The sequence below is a fragment of the Triticum aestivum genome, chromosome 6D (genome assembly GCF_018294505.1).
Source record: "Triticum aestivum cultivar Chinese Spring chromosome 6D, IWGSC CS RefSeq v2.1, whole genome shotgun sequence".
Taxonomy (NCBI): Eukaryota; Viridiplantae; Streptophyta; class Magnoliopsida; order Poales; family Poaceae; genus Triticum; species Triticum aestivum.
The window spans coordinates 79,502,482-79,512,524 of record NC_057811.1 but is presented as its reverse complement, the minus strand read 5'-3'; the positions used below and the strand labels follow the sequence as shown (position 1 = coordinate 79,512,524).

The following is a 10,043-nucleotide window of genomic DNA, read 5'->3' as shown; positions in this document are numbered from 1 at the left end:
GACCCACTTTTCTCTACTTTGTTTAGCTTTGCGAATGAGAAAGGTTCTTTTAGGCAACTTCGAACCCCATATTCATACCACTTTCCCACCTATGTATTATTTTTAAAAAGAAAACCGTAGGAATCTCTTCGAGGGTAGTAGGTCGGGGGAGCACCTTCCCTTTGCCTTATGGGACCCTTGAACATACCCTTTTCTGATAGCCAGAAAGGAATGACCTAACTTACCACTGAGTAGGCACCCTTTTTCTTTTCCTTCTAAACTTGCTGATCTCACTCTACCAGTTCATACAAAACTTTCACTTTCATTTATTTCGTTTATAGGCGGGCTTGATTTTTCGATTTGCATTATCCATTGGATTCAAATCCATATCATAATCAAGTAGATAATGCGATGACTGCCTATCTCTTTCGAGAAGGAGTCCTTTTTCCAATACTTACTATTGGGGCAGGAAAAAAATAGCTGGACTCTTTCATTTCGTATACGTTATGAGCTCCTGCTTAAGATTCTAGGCTACGAATTCCTTCCTTGGTGCCTTCCTTCGCTAGAAAAATTCCTAAACCTACCATCGAGAAAGCTAGAAATCCTACCGGTGATGCGGTAACATTTTGAAATGAACCATTTCGATGATACATCATTTCAGGAATTTCCTTTCACAAATGCTCTATTAATAAAGTATTCCGTTCCCATTGCTAAGGGGCTTTGAACACCTCGGGTGCGCGGTTACTCTCGGATGGTTAACGGCAATTCCAGGTAGTTTCTACTAATAGCTCATTTTCCTGTATCGGTAAGAGAAATGGCATCATGTCTTCTTCTGTAGCCTGAACTATCCAACTGGACTCCGGCTATGCGGATTGCTTTCTCCATTTTAGTTGGGTAATTCGACCGTCCACCTTCCATACAACTTGAGTTGGCTTTGATCGATTGCATGGTGTCACGCTATTTACTACTACGGCTAGCGAAATTCGTTTATGACAACGATTCATTTCTAGTTGATCCATTTTGTAAGGTCGTTCAGAAGCAAAGGCCTACTACTCTACTAGTAAAGTAAGCTGGTTAAGTCAAAAGAAGGTTCCTGACTATCTAGTAAATGAGTGCACGAAGAAAGGGAATGGCATGTTCACAAACTGGTACTTTTCTCCCGGTAGGTATGTTTTACAATAGGCATGTGCCATGAAGCAAGAAAAGGAAACATGTAGATAATGTTCTAACGTGCCGCTATTTATGACGAGTGGATCATCCCTATACTTAACTCACCTCTGTGCTATAAAAGAGAGTAGGTGGAAACATTAACGTATCTTTTCGCTCCCTTCCTTTCCTTGACGTATATGAGCGTAGCGATAGCGGTATCTTTTGATAGAAGCCCACATGCCCACTCTTCTATCCCACCTATCCACATATGGTATCGGTGGCCTCGTGATCACTTTATGAACACTACACTACAAAGTAAATGTTTTCTCATCTTCCATATGATAGGTGTGATTATGGAAATTGATAGATTGTTTCTTATTGTTTTCTTTATTGGAAATACCTCATCCAATAACATTTGTGGTGTATACAGTAGTCAACCGAGCTGATATCTTTAGCAAACACCGCAATAATGTAATCTATTTAATTATTAGGTCCATCACCTTCGAGTTTATTGCCTACTAATTTAGCATAGTTGTAATAACATTTATTGAGGAGATTGATCTTTCTATGGAACATGGGCAGCATATCATTCCTAGATTCTGGATCTTTGATACAATATTCCACACATGTTTTGACAAAAGTAGGGTTCATTAATAATGAAGTTTAGGGGGTCATATTTTCCATAGCTTTTTCTTAACTTCCTCGCTAAGACTATTATTGTTTAACTCGGCTTTTATTTAATAGCTCAAAATAGATCTTTTATAATAAAGAAAGGGGCAATAGTTAGGACGCATATGCGCCTAGCTTTTTGTCTCTTTTACCGCGGGAAGTTTTCTAGAAGTATGAAAGGCCGGAGGGCTTTGTACCAACCATTCTAGTGTGGTTGGATTCTGTTCAACAGCACAAGGACTTTCCGCACATTTTTGGTTCTTTCCACTACTTGAAGTGATTGCGACAACTATGAAGAAACGACGAATCCCAACTACGGATATATAAGAACCAAAACTGCTCACAGCATTCCATCCGGCGTAAGCATCTGGATAATCTGGAATGCAACGTGGCATACCCGAAAGCCCTAAGAAATGCATGGGAAAGAAGGTTAGATTAACCCTGAAAAAAGTGATCCAAAAATGGATTTGGCCTAAAGTTTCAGGATATGTCCGACCAAAGATTTTACCCACCCAATAGTAAAATCCAGCAAATAAAGCAAAAACGGCTCCCATAGAAAGTACATAATGGAAATGTGCAACCACATAATAAGTATCATGTAGAGCAATGTCTAGCCCAGAGTTTGCTAGAACTATTCCAGTGAGCCCTCCTATGGTGAACAAAAAGATGAACCCTACAACAAATAACATGGGTGTTTTGTATTGTATCGAACCTCCCCACATGGTAGCGATCCAACTAAAGATTTTGATTCCTGTCGGCACAACTATGATCATGGTAGCTGCGGTGAAGTAGGCACGCGTATCAACGTCTAAGCCCACAGTAAACATATGATGAGCCCAAACTAGAAATCCAAGAACACCTATACTTGTCATGGCATAAACCATGCCTAGATACCCGAAGACCGGTTTTCTTGAAAAGGTCGATACGATATGACTAATGATACCAAATCCAGGCAGAATGAGAATATACACCTCTGGATGACCGAAGAACCAAAAGAGATGCTGGTATAATATTGGGTCTCCCCCTCCTGCAGGATCAAAAAAGGTTGTATTAAAGTTTCGATCGGTTAATAACATTGTAATTGCCCCCGCCAGTACCGGAAGTGATAATAAAAGTAGGAATGCTATCACTAGAACGAACCACACAAAAAGTGGTAATCTATGCATAGTCATTCCAGGTCCACTCATGTTGAAGATAGTTGTTATAAAATTGATAGAACCTAAACTTGATGTAATACCTGATAGATGAAGACTAAAAATTGCTAAATCAACAGCTCCTCCAGAATGGCTAGTAATACCACTTAAGGGCGGATAGACTGTCCACCCAGTGTTGCTGCCCACTTCTACTAAGGCTGAGCTTAATAGGAGCAAGAGACTTGGTGGCAACAACTGGAATGATATATTATTTAATAGTGGAAATGCCATGTCAGGTGCACCTATCAAAATCGGAACAAACCAATTACCAAATCCACCTATCATCACCGGCATAACCATAAAAAGATCATTAAAAAAGCATGAGCCATTATTAAAACATTATAAAGTTGATGATTCCCACCAAGAATTTGATCGCCGAGTCGGGCTAATTTCATGCGAATCAGTACAGAGAAGCATGTGCCCATCACTCCTGCAATGGCACCAAAGATGAAATAGAGAGTCCCAATATCCTTGTGGTTAGTAGAGAAGAGCCATCGAACCATATTTGTCATTTTTTATTTGAGAAATGAAAACTTTCCTTATCAAAGAGGGGCCGGGGGGCTGGAAGAGAAAAGAAAGAGAGGCCCGCCCGGGGGCTGGAAGAGAAAAAAAAGAGGGGCCCGGGGGCTGGAAGAGAAAAGAATCAGAATTACTGAGCTACCCCGCTCTCTTTTTTTCTAATTCCCTTCTAAGATCCTCCGACTTAAACAAGTCGAGAGCATGCTCGTGCTCAGCTCTTTCGAGACTTGCCTTGCTCTTGGCGATTTCTTCCCACCGGATCCTCTGTTCCACTTCTAGGCACCTCCTTGCGGAGCTTTCCGCCTCAAGGAAATCCCGGTTGTGGAAACAACATTTTGAAAGAAAACGGATCCTCCCTCATTCTCCCGCAGATCTTGATAAGATGCTTGGAGAACAATGAAAGAATCAGTTGCGTGAATATGGTCCACATAGGAACGAAGCGCTTCATCGACCAAGTAGGGCTCGATCGGTAGATAAGGCCCTACTCTTTGATAAAGCGCCACAAATTCCTGAATGACATCTTGTGGCGTAGAAGAGAGCTTTTCTTCCATTAGGAAGAGCTTAGGCCGCCCAGGTATGTCTTCCAGGGGGTATTGTGATTAAGCTCGTTCTGAATGAACGTAACCCATCCCGGATCTTGCTCGTAAAGACTCAGATAGAAGTTTAGCCCTGCTAAATGAGCTAGAGCCTGGGGGTCTTGAATCTCCGGCAGGAGAGTGATCAGAAAGGAGGAGCCGACGAAGCACGAACTAAAAAGATTGAAAATTGGTATTAGGCATAATATAAAACGACAAAGGAATAAAAATATACAAATCAAAAGTAATATCAAATTATATATTAAGCGAAACTTAATACATAAGAAAAAGTAGAAAGTAGTAAAGCGGGTAGTGGAGAAGAGCCATCGAACCAGATTTTTCATTTTCTTTTCGTTTTGAAAACTTGATTTATCAGAGAGGGGCCAGGGGGCTAGAAGAGAAGAACTTGAATACTAAACGCTGGAAGAGAAGAACCTTAATACTAAACCAAGTTTCGGGAACTTCTTGGTGACTTGATTGGTTCCCTTCCCCCAATTTGCAAAGGATGATTCCCGTGAAGGTGATCTCGATCACCATTCTATGATATTTCTGGATGCTTTTGAGAAGCTTTTCCTTTTACCTAATGCTGGCTACCGACAACTTACTTCATGCTATTACTAACACTTATGACTGAGCCGCACTTGCTTTCCAAAAGAAATTGAAACTATCATGCCTGAGACTAGCCAATAGAAGAAAGAGCCACAAGCAAGCCATAGCAGCATCCTTTTTCTTTGATTTCTTCAACAATGCGAATCTACCTCACTCCTCATCATAACTCAAATACAAATTCGAGTTCCAAATTGATACTTCCTCACGTAAGCAATAAAATGTGAAACCAATATTCATCATGAAACTTTTCAGACATTGACGATTGTGAGGTTCTGGAAGAGAGACGACGTAGGCGGATTCAAAGTAAACAGAAAACCACCCCTTAAACTCATTTGCTCAACATTCTTTCCACAACAACTAGAAAAGTGGAGAAAATCCAATAAGGGGAGGTCCCGGTGAATACAAATCAATTGGAAACCGAACCCCGCATTCATGTCTCTAATAAGGCTGTCTAAGCTAAGCGGCCATGGACCCATGGACCCGGGGAATCTGAACCATTAGGTAGAGTTTCAGCTGAAAGAAAACCAGGTCAATCTTCCGATCGCGAGTCCTTACAAGCTTGAAACAAATTAAGCACACGTGGGAGTCACCCCTTTTAAAGTCAGTATTATGCGGCGCTTAACTAATGAGCGGATACCTAACCTTCGAAGGAGAAGAAAAGACGGATGTATCTTTCATTCATATCGATCAGATGTGCTTTGCTCAGGACTCCCATTTTACCATTGCTTAAGCCATATTACATAAAACATAGTGAGTGATACGCAATGCTGGCACCACCATGTTTTTTTCCTCACTCTGTGTAGCCACACTCGTTTGTCCATTTTTACTTATTATTTATGTTAAATAGTATCCGTTGGTTGTAGAAGCACTGGCGTTCAGGGATTGCAAAATCCATAATATCAAGAAGCGGTAGGAACCTGGCTAATTCGATGCGGATAACGCGCTGTAGAAGAAAGTGGATCAACCAAAGTAGACCTTGATCGAAAGGCACCACAAGGCGAACCAATAGAGTGTGGTGTAAGTGGTGAAGCAGAATAGGAATTGGAACTGCTTGAACTAGAAAGCGCTTTCGCTACCGCGCTACCCCGGGAGCTCCGGAAACGGTATACTCGCTTCACTCATCCGTAATGGTATCCTTGAAAGCTAGCTAAAGTGGGTTCTAGACAAAGTTCTCCTAAGCAGGGCGGAAGGAAAAACAAGAGCAGTATAGCTCTACATTATGCTTCGGGGGCCTCGTCTTACTCACTCACCTTCTACTAATCGGACTGTGACAAAACAACCAGCCCAGCAATAGGCAAGGACTGGCTGAAATCCCTTTCCGGATCCACGGCTTCGTAGGCAATATGAGATAAAGCTGACTAAGAGAAAGAAGTAAGCATATCTTGCAGCTATTTTCATTCCTAGATCTTGAACCGTATAAGATCAAGCATTGATCTGATGGATCAAATGCTTTCGAATGAACTACTCGATCAAGGGCTTATTAAGAAAAGTAAGGAAGGGAAGCTGTCTACCGCGTAGTGGTATCTTTTTTCTGACTATCTCCTCCACCAATATATCCAATACTCGGACTCCTCAAGAAAGGATTTCTCTCCTTGAAGATACCGAACTAGACTAGTGGCCGGATGGAAGGGACGGGACTAACTACGTTCAAAGACTTGATCAACAACATCTGTTCCTTAACTCTCCGTATCTGCCCTTCTTTATATCAACATTCCGAATTGAGCTCTACTACTGGAGCCTTTCGATAGGAAGGAATGGAATCTTATCTTACACGAGAGGCGTCTTTCCAAGCCCTCCATGCAATCTGAATAGGATTCAGAGTCTCCTTCATTCATTGCCAAGCTCTAGTAAATATCTGAGTGAGTAAGTTATGGATCGTGGGCTTTTCCATCTCCTGCTTACGGCAATATCTGCTTCTTTTTAGCTGAAGACAAGGGCCCCTCCTATAAGGTATTTTGTAGTTGGTGGGAGCGCTTTGGCATGAGAAGTGATAGCTATGGTATCTTTATGTGTCCCGTGAGAAAGAGATATAAGTGGATGGTATCGATCGAGGCAAGTAATAAAACATGCTGGGAAAACTTGAACTGACGGATGCACAAAAGAAGGTACTCGTGATGGACGATCTTTACGATGACAATGACACATCTCAGTCGTCGGCTGTGTGTCAAGTCCATCAATTCCAAAGGAGTGGTTTATTTGCTTCACTTCACTTTACGATACTATTCCATTGCTTCGGTGCAGTAAGAAGTTGGCAACAGGGATTTTGGATAGGTAGGTTCAGTCAAACCAAGAGAACTGTTTGCGTAATGAGGGTTTCATAGGTTAAGTTGTCGTGCATGGTCACTTACTGCTGGGTCAGTCAAGGATTTTGTGGACCCAGCTGTCAGTGACACGTTGCCTTTGCATTTCAGAATGGATTGGTGATTCATGGGTTCTACTGTTTAAGATTAAAAAAAGCCGATATTAATTCTTCTGGAACTTCTATTTAAGAACAGATTAGCCATATTCATCTTCTCCAGTCTCCAGGTTCTTTTCTGATTACTGATTAATGATGGGTTACCATCATCTTTCAAATCTGTTGCATGATCTAGACACAATGATCTGTGAAGGATCTCGCAGCTTACTCAGGGCAAGTGACTCATCAGGTTATAGCAGAGGCATTCATTATGTACCACTATTAGCATACCTTAGTTGCTGTTTGTTCTGGAAGCATGGATGCGGGAGCCAATTTTGGAACCAAATCCATCTCTAAAAGATGCATCAATGGTCCTGTTTTAACCATCAGTGTCAAATCTCTTCTTTCCCCCTTTTTACCAGTAAAAATCAACGTGCTACCTTTTGGGCTAAACTATCATGGTGTTCGTGTGGCACATCCCAAGAACATGTTGCTCTATGTTCCGTCAAAAGTCCTATTGTTCGATTCTACCTAAAAAATACCGTAGCCCCTACGTGTCCTCTGATTATCGATGCGGTATCCTTGGTTACTTGCAGTTGCATTCAATAAAGGCAGTTCTATTGTACAATTGATTAGCCAACCAAACTTGTTCTGTTGTTCTCGCCAAACTCGTTGGCTGTTGAGTGACGGGTCTGGAACGGGAGGAATATTTCATCTAATGAAATCTGCCATGTTCAGCTTCATCATAAACATATGTGTTCACCTAGGGGATGCAAGTTTCAGGTGTGCCAGATTTTGAATCATGTGTTCTTGGATGGAGATAGTACATGTGTCCCTGTACCGGTCTATTCCTTTTGTGATCTTCCCTTGCCAACTCTGTGAGATGATCACGTTGAAACGGAAAAGGGATCATGTATGTCGGTTTCTTCTCGTGGGTCATGTGGTCCAGGTGTAGAGTTCAACTATATTACCTGCTGAATTTATTTACATTTTACATAGAACATAGAATCAATCTTGATAATTACCTATTTAAATATATATATATATATATATATATATATATATTGGAACACTCGGATTGGAAAAGATAATTATACTTATAGGCATGGATGAAAAAAAACTTGGAAACTAGTTCAAATCGAACTCAAAAGCAACTAGGCAATCCAACTTCCATTGAAGCAGCTTCCCTGGAACTAGCTGCCATTGTATCGGTTGGTGCCATTTCTTCTCTTGGAGGCAGGGCAATAGATTAAGATTAGGCAGTAAGTGAAGGAACTGTAGGGCTTAGGGCTGCGGGTGAGCACAACTTCAATAGGTCGAGGGGAGGAAGAGAAGAAAAAGCAGCTATTTCACCTGGTGTCATAATAACCACTATTTTCGGGTTTGAAGGCATAAGCGCAGCAGAGATCTTCTTTCATTTAAGAAGAAGCCACCATAAAGAAGATGAAACAAGGCGTTATTGGGACACCGACTCCCATTATTTTCTCCAGGCCTGCTTTGGCTAAATCGACGGAGGCTTAGCTTATTATGTTTCGGGCGTTTAGCTAGCTTAGAGAATAAAGAAATCGATCTCTAAAGGGGGAGTACGACTATTTTAGGTTAGAGGAAGGTTGAAGAGAGAATAGCTAAAATAGCCAGTCGGGTAGGCAAGTGCGGGTGGCTGTGGTCAAAGTGAACATGTCTTGTTTCGGTTAGCGGTTTTGGCTCTCCGGCACCAAAGTAAACTCTTTTTATTGCGGGGCCTATGGAGTTTGGGGATGAGTGCTGACACTTTACTGTGCAACATACCTGTTTCTTTCATTCCCCTTACTAGATCAAAGAGGGCATATGTGGGGTTTAAAGATGCCTAGACCTTACCACCTTATTCTAATAGCCCGCATCAATGCCTCTACCCAGAACATAGGAGCCCCCTAGGTTCAAGATCTCATATCAATTTTCAACTGCTAGGAAAGAATTGGGGTGCGGCAGGAAGAAACGGAATTCTCAATAAAAGTATAAACAGGTCTTCCCACTACTGCATAGAATCTGAGCTGGGTGGAATTGAAGTTCGGTTTCGATCAAGACACCCCTGCCTACTTACCTTAAAAAAGACTAATGATCAACCGATCACAGAGGTCCTTTTCCAGCAACTTCAAATCAGAAAGCCCCGACTCCCATAAAGAATGCTTGCATATCTTTTTTTATTACAATGACGATATGGACCTCATTACTGTCTCATTTTCTTATATTTATATAAGTTCTTTTTTCTGGATTCGACATAACAAGAACAGAATCATGCTCTGTAGGATTTGAACCTACGACATTGGGTTTTGGAGACACGCGTTCTACCGAACTGAACTAAGAGCGCTTTCCGGGAGATAAAGCAGTAAAGAAAAGGATGATTTTTGTACCGCATGCATATAGAAAATTGAAACTCTGAATTTTGTCCAATTTGAATCGATCTCAATTGATCCCTCGTTACTGCCCATAGGAGAAGTAATAGGTAGGGATGACAGGATTTGAACCCCTGCCTTGTTTTCCACATCATAATTTATTCCTCCATCTATATACAACTTTCTTGTCATTTCTTCTTTTTGGTTTCATATAATAAATGATATACATCTGAAACCCAACCTAACGTATAAAGAATGAATATTTATCGGTAATGCTCAGGAAGAAAGAAGGGGTCATCTTTTTTATTTTTATTCCACCCTCATGTACCCTTCTTTGCATTTTTTCTAAAGCCTGTTCAACCTCATATCACCTAGAACAAGTCATGGACTTCTTCAATGAAAGAAAGTCTCATGGAAACGTTTTCAACGAAATAAGAACCATACAAAATAGATTTCTTGATCTTTTTATTTAGGAAAATGGATTTTTTTGCAGTTTTTTCTTTTATCCTAAAGATATGCAGAACGAGTGTATTATGAAATGTTCGTTGTCTAGCTTTGCATACATCACTACTTAATCGCTTAG

At 41.0% G+C, this 10,043-nt stretch overlaps 1 pseudogene; it reads right to left on the bottom strand.

Annotated features, from left to right (window-relative positions):
* Positions 1-1,928: 1,928 nt before the first annotated feature.
* Positions 1,929-4,060, bottom strand: LOC123142459 (cytochrome c oxidase subunit 1-like; annotated as a pseudogene).
* Between the last annotated feature and the right edge of the window lie 5,983 nt (positions 4,061-10,043).